Source organism: Sarcophilus harrisii, chromosome 1 (assembly GCF_902635505.1).
Source record: "Sarcophilus harrisii chromosome 1, mSarHar1.11, whole genome shotgun sequence".
In the NCBI taxonomy this organism is placed as follows: Eukaryota; Metazoa; Chordata; class Mammalia; order Dasyuromorphia; family Dasyuridae; genus Sarcophilus; species Sarcophilus harrisii.
In genome coordinates, this window is record NC_045426.1 from 498,364,481 (window position 1) to 498,379,604 (window position 15,124).

At 34.0% G+C, this 15,124-nt stretch overlaps 1 protein-coding gene across 7 annotated transcripts in view; it reads right to left on the reverse strand.

The window, feature by feature from the left end:
* The window catches only part of DLGAP1 (DLG associated protein 1), a 1,087,876-nt gene that overhangs the window by 319,508 nt on the left and 753,244 nt on the right, over nucleotides 1-15,124 (reverse strand). The window lies entirely within an intron of this gene.

The following is a 15,124-nucleotide window of genomic DNA, read 5'->3' on the forward strand; positions in this document are numbered from 1 at the left end:
TTCTTGAGGTCGTCATTGGACTTCTTGACATACTTAATAGCCTTAATTCTTAACCTTTTTTTACTTTTCTGTGTGGCATATGACATTGTTTTTGAAATAGGCACTTAAGGATATTTTGGCAAATGTTTGAGCTGGCTCTCATATATATATCATATGTACTATTACTTTAATCTGTACTATTATCATTTTTTTAGTCTAGACAACCAAGAAAACAATAAGTTAAGACATGATTTGAAGGATTTGCCAATTTCAGAAGTATAAATGCTCACACTAAAAATTTCATATTTAACTCTTGGAATTCCTGAACCAGTTTCCACTGGCTTTAGCATACCCCTTTATTTACTCTTCTTTGAACATTTCTCATTCTTTGGCTTCCATTATAAGGAACTTCCATTCTCTTTGGATTATTCTTTCTTCCTTATTATCTTTGCTGACTATAGTTATTTTTTTCTTTCCCTAAATAGTGAGCGTCCCTCAAAACTTTGTCCTTAGCTCAGTGTTTTTAAATTTCTGTAATTGTTTCTTTGCTGAACTTATTCCTTGTCCTGGTTTCTGTTACCTTTTCTATTGAATTTACCTTGAAATATGCATAGAACCATTGGCCAGAATTATATGGGGATTTAGATATTAACTAGTTCAAACTCTCACTTAATGCAGAAAGCGACACCACTAGAGAGATGGTCATCCAAACTCTGAACACTTGCAGTGATGGAAAATTCACATCCCATTCTATTTTTGGACACTTTTAATTATCATAAAAATTTTCCTTATGTTGAGTTGAAATTGTCTTCCTATAACTTCCACTCATTGGTTTTAAAGCTATATTCTCTGGTACTGTGCAGATTGAATTTAATATTCTTTCCACATGACAGCTCTTCAAATAATTTTAAGACAGTAATGCTACCACTAAATTTTATCTTTTCCATGTTAAACACCTTCAATTTCTTCAATAATTCCTGTTATGACATTTTTTAGACCCTTTACCACTCTCCTTGTCTTGCTGTGGACATTTTGCAGTTTGTCAATGTACTACTTAAGGTAAAGTTTCTGCAATGAGACAATATTGTAGCTGTGGTTAACCCTGTGAAAAAGAAAGTGGATTATCACATTGCTTGAACTGGAAAATATACTATTAGTACCATTTGAAATAACATCTTGGGCTAATCTTCAGCTTGCATTAAACTAAAACACCAAGCTCTTTTGCACAGGGATATAGGTTTAAGCTAAAAGGGAATTTAGCAATCATGCAGTCCAACTTCCTCATTGTGCAGATGGGGAAACTGATGTCAAGAGAGATCAAATGACTTGTCCAGTGCAGTAAGTTACAGCATATTGAGGAAGATAGCTGCATATTAAGAACTGGAAGAGTCCAAATCTTCCTGTAAAGTTTTAAAAGCACACCAGAAAAAAGACTGATTAAGAAAATCCAACCGCTTTGAAGAACAATATGGAATTATGCCCCAAAGAGTTATTAAACTACCAATACCCATTGATCCAGCAATACTACCACTTGGACCTATTTCCAAAGATGATTAGAGTAAAAGGAAAAGAACCTCTATGTTTTAAAATGTTTAATAGCTCTTTCTGTGGTGGCAGAGAACTGGAAATAACAGGTTTACTCATTAATTGGGGAGTGGATGAACAAGTTGTAGAATGTGATTGTGATGGAATATTATTGTAATATAATAATAAGGAACTCAATGATTTTAGAAGAACATGGAAAAGCACAAAATAATGGAAAGCAAAAAGAATAGAACCAAGAGAACATTGTATATGGTAACAGCAATATTGTTTAAGAATGATTTTGAGTTGTTATTTTTGTCTCAGTATCCAAAATAATTATAAAAGACATATAAAGAAAGATGCTATCTGCATCCAGAGAAAGAATTGATAAATAGAAGTGTGTATAGAATAATTGTACATATATATATATATATACATATATATACATCTATGTATTCCTATTTGTGTCTATAAAATGGAGAAAAAGGAGGGAAGGGAAAAGAGGAAGAAATAAATTTGCATAATAATTTTATTATATATTTGAAAGGAATAGCAAGTTGTACATAGTAGATTTGCAGTTTCATGTGCCGTCATCTTTTTTTATATATATTATGGAAATGCTTCCCCAACTAAAAAATTATGAAAAGAAGAAAATCAAAGAGAAACAGTTAAAACCTTCTCATTCCCATCCAGAACTGAACAGAAATACTCCTAGAATCCCACAAAAGCTATGAGACAAGCCAGGTCCTCTTATTTCAAATGCAATCTTTCTACAACACTATGCCATTGCTTCTTATACTATTTTTCCTCTCTTTCCCCACATGAACTGTTTTAATTTATGACTTCCTTCCATATTCTTATAAATGAATTGTAAACTCAAATGCAAAATTTCACATTTATCCTGGTCCTTCTATTCAAAACTCTCAACAATATAGTTCAAATATACATTTCCAACTGTATTTCTTACTATTTCCTTTAATGGGCAGCAAGGTAGTTTTGTGGAAAGTGTACCAGGTCTGGAGTCAGAAAGAACTGAGTTCAAAGCTGGTCTCAGACACCTAGTGGTTCTGGACAAGACATTTAATATTGTTTGTCTCAGTTTCCTCATCTATAAAACGAGCTAGAGAAGGAAATGGCAACCCATTTCAGTGTCTTTGCCAAGAAAACTCCCAATGAGGTCATGGAGAATTGGAAATGACTTAGCAACATGGTTGCTCTTGTTCAGTCATGTCAGTCATGTCTTCACAAGTCTTTGTGACTTCAACAAAGTTGTTATTCAGTAATGTCTCACCTTTTGTAGCCCTAAAGAAAACCCCAGAGGGTTATGAACAATTAGACATGAATGAAATGCCTGAACAACAACAAATTTCCTTTAACATATTCTATGATATAGTCACATATGACTGTTCTCTAGATCCTGTTTTCTTTTATCCTTGTGCTTTTGTTTGGACCATCTCCCATCCTGGGTACAGACTTCCTTCCCATTTCCTTCTTTTTATTTTCCTCCTATCCTTCAATGCCCAAACCAGGTATCATCACCTTCATAAAGCCTTATCTAAATGTCTCCCACTATTTTAAGTTAAAACTAGTTTCTTCCTTCTTAAAACATCCAGCACGCTGGACTTATTTTTTTGCTTTTTACATCTTTTCTCTTCATGATTTCTTTGTATGTATTGTAAGCCCCTAAAGAGCATAGTCTATATTCTGTTCATTACTCTGTTCCCTACCTTGAACGTAGTGCTTTGCACACAGTAGACTCTTCTAAGTAAATGTTGAGTTAACTATATCTTGGTTTAGTTTAATCTTTCACTCCACTTGCTCACTAATACTCTTTTCACAGGTCTCCAGCTCCCCATAGGATAACTTAAATGGCATATTCCACCAATACAGTCTTGATATATTGGGTACCTCATCCCAGAAAGAATGTGGAATGCTAGAAAGGAAATCCTGAATGATAAATTTATCTATGAGTCTGTCCTCTGACATCAAAGGGATTCTACCAGTGTTGATGTTTAGCTTGCAAAGTATCTGAGGTTTGCTGACTCTAGACCATCACATTTGAAGAAGGCATCAATTTGTTTTGTCCTTCTGAGGATAAAATGGTGCTACTCCTTGTTGTCTTCCCTTACACTCAGTCTGCAGTACGGTTCTCATGGATTATGATATGTACTGTTTGCTTTTCAGAAAATAGAATTGTTGAGAAATTTAATGGCCAGTGCAACTTATTAGCTCATAATGCTTGCATCTTACTTGTCTTGTATAAATGGTTGCATATTATTAATATACCATGAGTAAGATTTAAGGTGTGTGAGCTTGTATTTATGTTCCCTAAGATTAAGAATCAGGCAAAAGCATCCTCCATCACCACAAATCCAACCCATAATTTTCCTTCCCCCTTTAGCTATTGTTGCTAGCTATTGCAGTTTGGGTAGTGGATTATAATCATTTATATAAGGCTAGAAAGTAAAGAATCATCTTTGAATCTCCCTTTACTTGTGTTCACTATGAAGTCTGCTACCAAATCCTATTTTTCTTTTAAAAAAAATTCTTTTCAGGTTTTCTCCTTTTTCTCCATTTCTACTTCCTGTTCACCCATTTATATTCACCATTCAATATATTACCAGGAGAGCTGTAGTCCTACACACTTTTTCTTGGATTCTTTTATGAAAACATTTTATGGTATTTTGTCTTCTTTTATCAAATTCATTACCTGTCTAGTTCCATATCAAATTTCATTTACTTGCCATTTATTGGATTATTTTGTTATTTAGCATTTTTTTTTAGCTGAAGGCAAATGGGAATCATCAAAACATTACAGGAAAATTATTTCTGAAATGCATATAAAGAGTAAAATATTTGATCTCAACAAATTCAATTAAACTCACAGAACCATAGAATGTTAGGCTTGATAGGAACTTCAGAGGCCATCTATTTCAATTTGTACTTGAATGTGAATCACCTCTTTAGCAAACTCACCAAGTACTCATCGAGTCCCTGCTTGAAGATTCCAATGAGGAAGAACCCAATGCTTTTTGAGGCAAGCCATTATACTTTTAGGTTATGTTAGGTTACATAAATAGTTAGAAAAATTCTCCTAATATCAAGACCGATTTTGCTTTCCTACTACTTCCACATATCTCCTAGTTATGTCCTTCAAGGAATAGGAAGCCTAATTCCTCCTCCACATGACAATTTTTCAAATATTTGAAGAGAACCATCATTTCCTCTTCTTTAGGCTTTGTTGTTGTCATTATTCAGTTATCAGTCAATTCTTTTCTAGTGAATTAAAGCAAACAGAGGTTGAATCAATTATCCAGAGTCACATAGTTAGCAAGTGTCTGAGACCAGATTTGAACTCATCTTCCTAACTCCAGTGCCCTGTCTACTGGGCACCTAGATGCCACAGGATTAAACATCATCCATTCTTATAGATGATATAACATGTTCTTTAATGTTCTTATGATCTTACTTTTCTTTTCTTTACAGATTCTATACTGTATATTTTCAAAAATGTGGTGACTAAAACTGAACACAGCATCGCAAATATGACCCACACAGCACTTGTTGCCACCCTTGTTCTGGACATTCTTATCATGTTTTATAGAACAACATTAATTTTTTTGGCTGTCAAACTACATTGTTGACTTCATTTGCAGTTCTCTTGAACTCTTGGATCATTTTTCATAAGAATTGTTGACTAGTCACACCTTTTCAATCTGTATTCATGAAGAAGTAGATTTTTGTACATTAAACACAAAACTTTACATTTATTCATACTAAATTTCATCTTATTCAATACCTATTTTTCTAATATTTTTGGATATGGCTTTTTGCTAAGCTTTGTGTCATTTGCAACTTTGAAAAACAAACCATTTGTGGTTTTACCATATCAATTATTAAATTGTTGCATAGCTGAGATTCCCAGGACACTACACTAGAGCTCTCTTTCAAAGATTGTATTGCCCCATTATTGAATACTTTCTGGGTCTACTCATTCAGCCTGTTTCTAATCTAGAAAATTATATTATGATTTAACTCCTTTCTCCATCCTATTAATAAGTATTATGCAGTACATTTTTTTTGCTTACTTGAAAATTTAAGCATGCTATATGCTATTTATAACATCCCTCTAATCTGAGTATAATTAGCATTTTAAAAAAGAGATGAAAAGTGGTTAGTTTGGTATGACCTGTCTTTTCTCTGTCTATGTGTTTACGGAATGTACCTTTTTAAATACATTGCAAACTTTGGTCTGGAGTAGAGGTTAAGCTCACCGGTCTATGGTTTATAGACTTAAACTTCTTTCCTTTATTGAAAATTGGAGCAGTTGTCCTTCTATACTTTGTAATATAATTCACTAATTTCTATTTGGTCCATTCTAATTTTAGGGCACTCCATTCTTATTACTTTCTGTTCTAAGCTATGAATTCTCTTTGCTATTCTTTCCTCCCTACATGTTATTTTCCCTCTTGCTTTACTTCTTCTAGTTATTTCCTCATGGACATCATACTCTTCGCTGAGGCTCTGCTTGGATTTTTGTGATGTACTCTTTTCTGGGGCACATCTAAGGGGCTTCTTTTAGTTTATAGTGCTTATTGGGCTCATCATTCTCTTCTGTTTACTCATATCTCTAGTTTCAGTTTCTGGATTAGAGTTTCTGTGTTTGGATAGGACCTGTCTTCTGCTTGTACTTTTGGATGGTGTGGATGGACTTGGCTTAATCCTGGATGTCATCTTCCCCACAGCCTTTCTAAGGTCTTTTAAAGATCATGATAAGAGCTAAGAAAACCACATCTAGAAATTCTTTTAGTATTCTAAGATGTAGTTAATATGGGTCTGATGACTTGAACTCATTAGTTCTATTTGATCTTATTTGTCAGATAAGGATTGCTTCAACTGAGGCTACCTAATGTGGAGAAGAAAGATTGGGGTGGGGGAAACACATGTCTTTGAAGGGCTGTTGTGTGGAAGAATTAGATTTAGACCTACCCTTAGAATGAGCTGCTGTACAATTCCAGGTAGTAGAACTAGGATCAATGTAAATTTTAAAGAGCTAAATTTAAATTTAATGTCAGGAAATCTGGAATGTCAGGTCTGGAGTGAACATTTTCTTGAATAAGGCTTCTGCAACTTTTCCACTTGTGACACTTTTTGGCTGAGAAATTTTTATCTGCCATCCCATCTCAAATATGAACTAAAGTCTTTCTGATAGTGTTTGCACATGCTTAATACAGAGTGTGCATGTTGTGTGTTTGGAACCAACCTCAGATTCATCAAGTGCTTTTTTGAATTAATTTTTGGTTCTTGTGTTCAGAAACCTTTTACTGTTGCCAAATTATGACCACCACATTCAGTTACACAACCCCATGGAGTAACAATCTACCGTATAAGAAGCTTTGCTATGTGGTCCATCTTTTTGAAAGCCTTCAAACAGAATTGTATTATAATTGGGGTTTCTCTTTGACATGTGATGGATTAGATAAGGCTTTTTAATGCAGATCCTTAAGGAATTTATGGAGAGACTTGATGGAGTCTGAATTTGGACAGGAAAAAATTTTGCTTCAATTTTGTATCTGACTGAAATGTTCATTTCCTTTAGTTATGAATATAGGCAACAAACACCTGTGTAAGGCATCCATGACACAAAAAGGTTAAGAGCCCCCAGGTTAGATGATTTTTCAAATTTTCATTTAATTTTCTCTTCACTTATTTTGGTTTTCTACTCCCTGCTAACCATTTTCATTCTATCCTTTCCAGTTTAAAGCTCATTCTCTGTGAAAGAGGGGGCCTAAATAAAAATTAAGTAGTTTGAGCTTGTCAGTATTATCATTATCCTATCCACTGTAGAACTGGTCCCGTCCTTTCTTTGGCTCTTACTTATCTTTGAGGTAAATAAGAATTCCCTTTTATCTTGTCCTTGGCACTCACTGTCAGCATAACTCCTTATAATTTGTGCTCCTATCTCAATTCTTACAGGACCATTCTTTTGTGTCCATTCTCAGTTACCTTTCCTAGCTTTTTTCTTGTACTCAATTTTAAAATCTGAATTTGTTGATGAATTCTATGTACCTTATATGTTTTTTTGAAAGTCCCTCTTTTTCAGAGGAGTCATTTCTGTTTGGGTCTTTAGAATTTATCCTTCTTGGGCTCATTTCCTTTTCAAAATATTAAGCTTTTCTCTGAATTCTTTGAAATCTGTTCTTCCAAAATTGAGCATGCATGTCAGACTATGTAGAATTTTTCTTTTCCTGATCATGGATTCTATGATTAAGAGATCACTTGTCCTAAAAGTTCCTGTAACTTAAACTTTAGCACCCAGACATTGAGCAGCTATAATATACAAGGTCATAAGAACACGGAATAAGAAGCCTAGCTTTAGTTAGAAGGTGTCTTACAGGCCATCAATTTTACAGCTGAAAAAATCTGAGGCCCAGTAAGATGAAGACTTGCTTAAGATAAGAGATGTACAATAAATTCAAAAGGTGGGATTGAAATTTGGGTCTTCTTACTCCCAATCTACTGAATTTCCAAGAATTTCTCAGCTTTGATTTATATTGAATGATACTGAAAGACCATTATTTTCAGAGTAGATTTTTTGCTTAAAAAATGCATTCTAAAAATGAGTGTTGTACTGGTGAAGGTCATGAAAAATACACACACTGCAGCACACCTCCCTTCCCTTGGAATCAAATGGCAGCTTCTTAAAATGGCTTTTACTTCTGTCAGACAAAGACGACTTCAAATGAAAGTATGGAAAATTCTGTCAAAGTGATGATAAAAACACTGAAAGTCTCTTTTAAAATATGGCTAAATTTTATTTTAAGATGTTTGAAAGCAGTATTCTAATGTAGTTGGCCTTGTGATTGGAAATAGGCAGAGAAAATTGCAAGTATTAATGGCTATTATCCAGTCCAACTGTGAGATGATAGATTTGCATATTTTACTACTGTATATAAATTTTAAGTTAACAGTTGCTAGACATCTGTTCATGGTAAAGATATATTTTTAAGACTAAAGGAGAACAATCTTCCCTTCTAATAAAAAAGCAGTAGTTTAAATCCTTAAATGCAGGAATATAAGGTTGCTTGCTAGTTTCTTTGTCTCTTTCAACCTCTTCTTTAGCAGTATGGAGAGAGAAAGTGCTCAGGGCAATTGAAACAACAATTAATCTTGCTGAACTGCAGACCAGAATACAGAGGAAGGCTGTTCCTTTGGTGAATTCTAAAAACCTAGAATGGCAGGGAATAATTCATTCAAGACTATGAGGAAGGAAGTTTCAGCAGATAGGAAAAACAACTTAGAGACCCAATGATGCTAAGTTGGCCTTCAGGCCTATGCCACCTTTAAAAGACATCTATTTATAAGATAAGGTTTCAGAGTAAGTTAAACAGAAGCCTCTTCATCATATCTATGCATGACACCAAATTAGAATAATCTGCAATTAATAATGGTTTAAAAACTCTAATTCAACTTCAAAAAGGATTTAGTAAACATTGTCCAGAGTCCTTAGACACTAAGGGAGATTAAATTTTTTTTCTAAGTTCTATTAAGGGAGTCAATGAGTCTGAAAAGTATTAGGTTCATTATAGGTATTTTTTTCTTTAAAATTTATTTTATAAACCTGTTTTGTGGCTTATTTATTTATTTAATATTTTTATTTCCCCCAATTACATTTAAAACATTATTTTTACATTTGTTTTTTTTTTAAAGCTCTGAGTTCCAGATTCTCTTCCTAATCCTCACTTTCAGCCCCTTAAGAAAGTACACGTGAAATTATGTGATGTGAAAAAAAACATAGATCTTCCCCCAAAAAAAAATTCTTAAGAAAATTTTTTAAAAAGAGAATATGCTTGAATCTGTATTCAGATACAATCAATTCTTTCTTTGGATATGGATAGGATTTTTCATCATATATCCTTCAGAGTAGTCATGGAGCATTGTATTCTGAGAATGGCAGAGTCATTCACAGCTGACCCAGAATATTGTTATTACTTTGTATACAATACATTTCACTTTGCTTGAGTTCATGGAGAATTTCTCAGGTTTTTCTGAGAGCATCCTGCTCATCATTTCTCATATAGTGTGTCTTATTTTTAATGTAAATGCTTTGCTATTAAAAAAAAAAGAGTTAAAAATTTTAAATATAGAAGAAAGAAAAGATGTTCATGACTCTTTCTTTTAGGTGAACTATTTAGGAAAATCATCAACTAGTGGCAATATTATTTGAAATGAGTGTCTTGAGAGCTAATCCTAGAAAATGAATACAAATGTTCCAGAACCTGAGTTATAATGGTAATAATAATAATATTACAAATAAATACAAAAATTAGCATTTATGTAGAGCCTAATATGTGCCACATAAATTGTCTCTTTTTATCCTTACAAAGAGTTCTAGGAGGTAGATGCTATTATATTATAGCTCATTTTTCATTTTTACAGTTAAGGAAATGGAAGAGGTTAGTAATTTGTCTAAGTCTCACAGCTAGTTAAATGTGTGAGGCTGGATTTAAACTGAGGAGTTCCTAGAGTTGAACTCCAGGCTCAGTGCCCTATCCAGTGTATTCTCTAGCTGCCTATGTATTCATAGGAATATAATAGTATGAGACATAATCTTCCATTATAATAAAACTGAAGATTGCTTTTCCTTTCTCTCCATCTATTCAGAATATAATCATTTTAAGACATATTATTCTCTCTATTAAGATTATCCCAATAATACCATTTCCTGTTGATCTCTCCAGCCTGTGAAATTCTATAGCATCTTTAGCCTATATCACAATTTTTAAGCAGGGCAGCTAGGTGGAACAGTGCATACAGTAGTTCAGGGCCTGAAGTCTGGAAGACTCCTCTTCCTGAATTCAAATCTGAATTCTTAACTGTGTGACCTTGGACAAATCACTTAACCCCATTTGTCTCAGTTTTCTCATCTGAAAAATGAGCTGAAGAAAGAAATGGCAAAATACTCTACTATCTTTGCCAAGAGTACCCCAGGTTGGATTACGAAGAATTGGTTATTAATGAAAAATGGCTGAACAACAGCACAATTATTTAATGATGTGCTTTCTCATTTTGGACATTGTTTCACACGTGTTAACCCCTTTCCAACTACTTGTGGGCAGGGGACTATACTTTGAAGTTTATTTATATTTTTTCCAAACTTTCTTTTGTGATTTTGCCAAACTTGCTATTTATATGAGATTCCATCTATTTCTACACGTTCCCACATACTATCCCTCTACACTTAGAATTCACTTCCTCTTTACCTTCAATTTAAAAAATTCTTAGTTTCCTTCAAAATCAGTTAAAGTACTGCTTCTAAATAAAGTCTTTCTTGGTCCCTTTAGAGACTAATAGATCTTTTCCCCTTTAATTTTTTTATATTTATTTCCTTTTTATATATTTTGTATAGATGTATATGTGCACATGTATATATATGTGTATGTGCATGTGTTGTCCCTGGCCTTTTCTTCCTCTTGTGCTCATACATATAAGCTCCTTGTAGGCAGAAAAAATTATTTTTGATATTGAATCTTTAGCTTTGAGCTCAGTACCTGATACCTAGAATATACTTAATAAATGTTTATTGTTTCATGTAATATAGATTACACTGTAGATTCTAAATAAATGCCTGCTGAGTTTAACTGAAACTTTCTGATTTTCAATGGTAATTGAGGGTCAAGAATGATGAGATTTCATAATCAAGCAAATAACTTCAGTTAAATCTCTAATTAATAACATTCTACTACATTTCTGAGTATCCAGTTTTCTGAGCCATGTTGTAATACTCAGACTTCATTAATGATCTAAACCCCAAAGCTCTAAGAATAAGGATTTTTCTTCTTTCAGATTCCCAAGTGATTTTGTTCTAGAGCTTCTGTTTTTCAGATCTTGATTTTTCTTCTAATAGGCTCTTACTTTGACCAATCTGATAATATGGGCATTTCAGAAGGAGGCTATCCCACTTTTTCCTATCCATCATCTCACTGAGCCTGCAATGTTCTTGTTGGGTCAAATTTTCCGGTGCTCAAAATCAAATCAAAGTTGATCTAAATACTGAGAACTGTCCTTCAAGAAAAGCAACTTAGTGTAGTGAAAAGAACATTGGATTGAAAATCAAGGGAGATGAGTACTGATTTTGGCTTTTTTATTGACCAGTTCTTAGACTTTGGACAAATTAGGATATATTCCAACTCTACCAAGAGGTAATGGGGCCTGGTAGAAAGAATGGCCTTAGAGTCAGAGGATCTGAGTTACAGTTTTAACTATTACTTTCTCATTCATTTATTCACTCAATCATTTATTAAGCAAGCATTTATTTAGTATTTACTCGGTTCCAGGCATTATACTAGCTGGTGGACTATAGAAACAAAATAAAAGAAAGCAAGCCAGAGCTGGTCATACTCTTAAGGGGCTTACTTTCCATTTGTTTTTATATCCTCAACTTTAAATGAGAGTTAGAGTAGATGATCTCAAAACCCCTTAATCCTAAAATTAAATTTGGATGAAAACTGAATAGGGAAACATCCTATTACTGACTAGCAGTAAATCCCTTGAGAGCCACAAACGTATCCAGGACCAGCTTTATTCCCTCCCCAATTCCCCCAGCTAACACCTGCACATGTAGATCTAAAGGATATATTAGAAGTTTATAGATACTCCAGAGGTTAGTCAATAAATGGTAGATTTATGCTTGAATAGTTCTCAGGCTCATTGAGTTTGAGTCAGGTCAAACTGATCCCAATTCAGGTTTCAGACAACTTCCTGACTAGGCTTCCATTCTCCTGTAAATCACTCTTTGTTGTAGAATTTTGAGAGATTTATCTATAACATTTTTGAAAAACCATTTCCCCTCTTTCAAAAAAAATTCTTAGAATTTCAAAATCAGGCTTGTTTGCTCATAATCTTCTGAAATCATACTGGAGCCTCAAAACATCAGTGTAGTTTCTGATAATTTATCTAAGTCCCAAAGTTCTAAGACTAAGGATTCATTATCTTTCAGATTACTTTCAGATTCAGAATTCAGAAATTCAGATTTCAAATTACAGATTTCAGCAATTTTGTTCTAGAGCCTCGATTTTTTTGGACCTATTTTTCCTCTAGGTTTCTGTGACTTATGAATCTTCTCCACTGAATCCTGACTTGTGAATCTCCCAGTCTCTAGGGCTTGTGGGATCTCCTCCTTATATATCCTCTCTTAAAGGTGTGAACTCTAATGTGTGAACCAATGTGTGAACTCTCTCAAAGGTGTGAACTCCAAAGGTGTGAACCAAGTACATAAGCATCGTCTCTGTCATTTCCATTGACTTAGCACCTTGTAAAAAGCCTAACAAAGAAGAACATCAGAGGGAGCTAAGGGATGTAGGGTAGTCATGGTAGTGGAATACATGATGGAAGGAAAAGCTTCAAGTAGCCAATGTCCAGAAATGGAGCGAATAACAGATATGTTGGAGGCCACTCAAATATCTCACCCAATCTGCTTGTTAAATTTTTGATGTGAGCATTTATACCTTGGAGAATTGGTAAATGTTATAAAGAGAAAGTTCATTTATTGTTTTGTTGATATATAAAGAAAGGGATAGAGAAAAATGTTAATAATGTAGATTAATCTTAAAATTGTATCTTGCATATATATAAATACATAAACACGCACAAATGCATGTGTGTATAAGTGTGTGTATAGTTTTCTGGAGAGTTAGCTAATGTTTACCAGGATACTGCTGTGTGTGTGCACAATTAAGGCCAGTGGTGGGCCAGAAGTAGATAAGTATTTTGATCAAAGCCAGGCCAGGCCATTTTTATATTTTAGGTAATATAGAAAATCAAGTCTCCATAGGAAGCTTTTATTCTTCAATGTAACACAAAGTGACTTAATAGTCTATTATAAAATAAAGGCCTACATTTGATGATTAACAAAGTTTTTTAATGTAAGAAATATGGGCACTTGTGAAAAGTTTGCTCACTTATAGAAGGATCACATTGGAGTAGATGATATTTTAGGCTTCTAGCTCTATGTCCTCTGATTCTGAGCACTTATGTTTAGATCAAAAGGAGATGGTAAAGAAAATATAATCCTATTTTTAGTTATCAATACCTTAAAATTCCCAAGGTAATTTACGTGACATGGTGAGCTGTCTAGTTTAGCATACATAGATTTTACATTCAGCTCTGGAATTGAAGGCCATTTAAAGAATTTGCACCCACAAAGATTCATTCCACAGTGTGGGATTTAGAAGTATCCTTTACAAATATCCCAAATTACATGACTAATATCTTGGGGTTATATTATGCCCATTTTTTCCCCCATGAGACCTGTGATTTCGTTAGTGTGGGCAGTTTCTAGCAACGGATTTCCTCAGTTAATGCTGATCCATGCCTTTTTGAAATTCATAGTCTTAGAAAACTATTTTTGGGAGATACAAAGAGCCTTTTTAGGGTCTCACAGTTGGGCTGTGTCTGAGGCAAGATTTGAACTCGGGACTTCTTGACTTCAAGGCCAGCACAAAAATCTACTATGCCAGGTACCTCTTGCTTTTTTTTTTTTCCTCCCAGATTTATATATTTAGACAGTGAGAATATCAAAAGATCGAGAACTCTGATGTTTCTTTGCTAGGCATTGCAGTGCTGTGAAATGCTCAATCCAATCCCAGAAGCATTTATTAAGTGTCTGTTGTGTGCTAGATAGATAGAGTACCTGGGCCCTTTCTGACCTTGTGACTAACTAGCCTAAGTATTAGGGTAACCAACGCAAGCAAATAATTTCTCTGGATATTATTTGCTTCATCTATAATATGCTGAGCCCATGATAATGGTGGTGAAAATGGTGATAGCATGTTGGGATGATTGAGATGATAATACCAATTACAATGATAACAACAATATCTTGCCTTTATATAATACTTTAAAGTTAGCAAAGTGTTTCTCACATTATCTCCTTTTTACTTCTAAAATGTTGTGATATTATAAAATTTAGAGGCATGATAGAGTGCCAGGCATAGAGTCATAACAATTCATCTTCCTGAATTCGAATTCAACTTCAATAGTTACTCGCTGAGTGACTCTGGGCATGTCACTTAACTGTTTTTGCCTCAGTTTATTCACCTATTAAATGAGCTGGAGAAGAAAATAGCAAACTATTTCAGCATCGTTGCCAAAAAAATTCCTAATGGGATCATGAAGAATTGGACCTGACTTAGACAACAATATGATTGTTGTTCAGTCATTCAGTATTCAGTATTTTTCATGAAACTTTGTGACCTCAATAATGTTATTATTATTTAATCCTCCAGTAATGTCGACATGGATTTGTCCATGATGTTTTCTTCACAAAGATACTGGAGTGGTTTTCCATTTCCTTCTCTTAAGTGTCCCTATTTTAAAAATAAAGAACTAACTTGCCCGTTGGCACATAGCTAATAAATGTCTAAGGCTGAATTTGAACGCATATCTTCCTGACTCCAGGCTTGTTTCAATAACAATACATGGTACTGGGGATAAAAAGGAGGAGAATATAGTAAGAAAAAAATAAAGCAAGGAGAATCAGAAGGCTCAGTGTGACAAATAAACACCAAAGATACATGTATATGGGGATATTTCCTCAGAATTTAGCATGAAATATGATCTT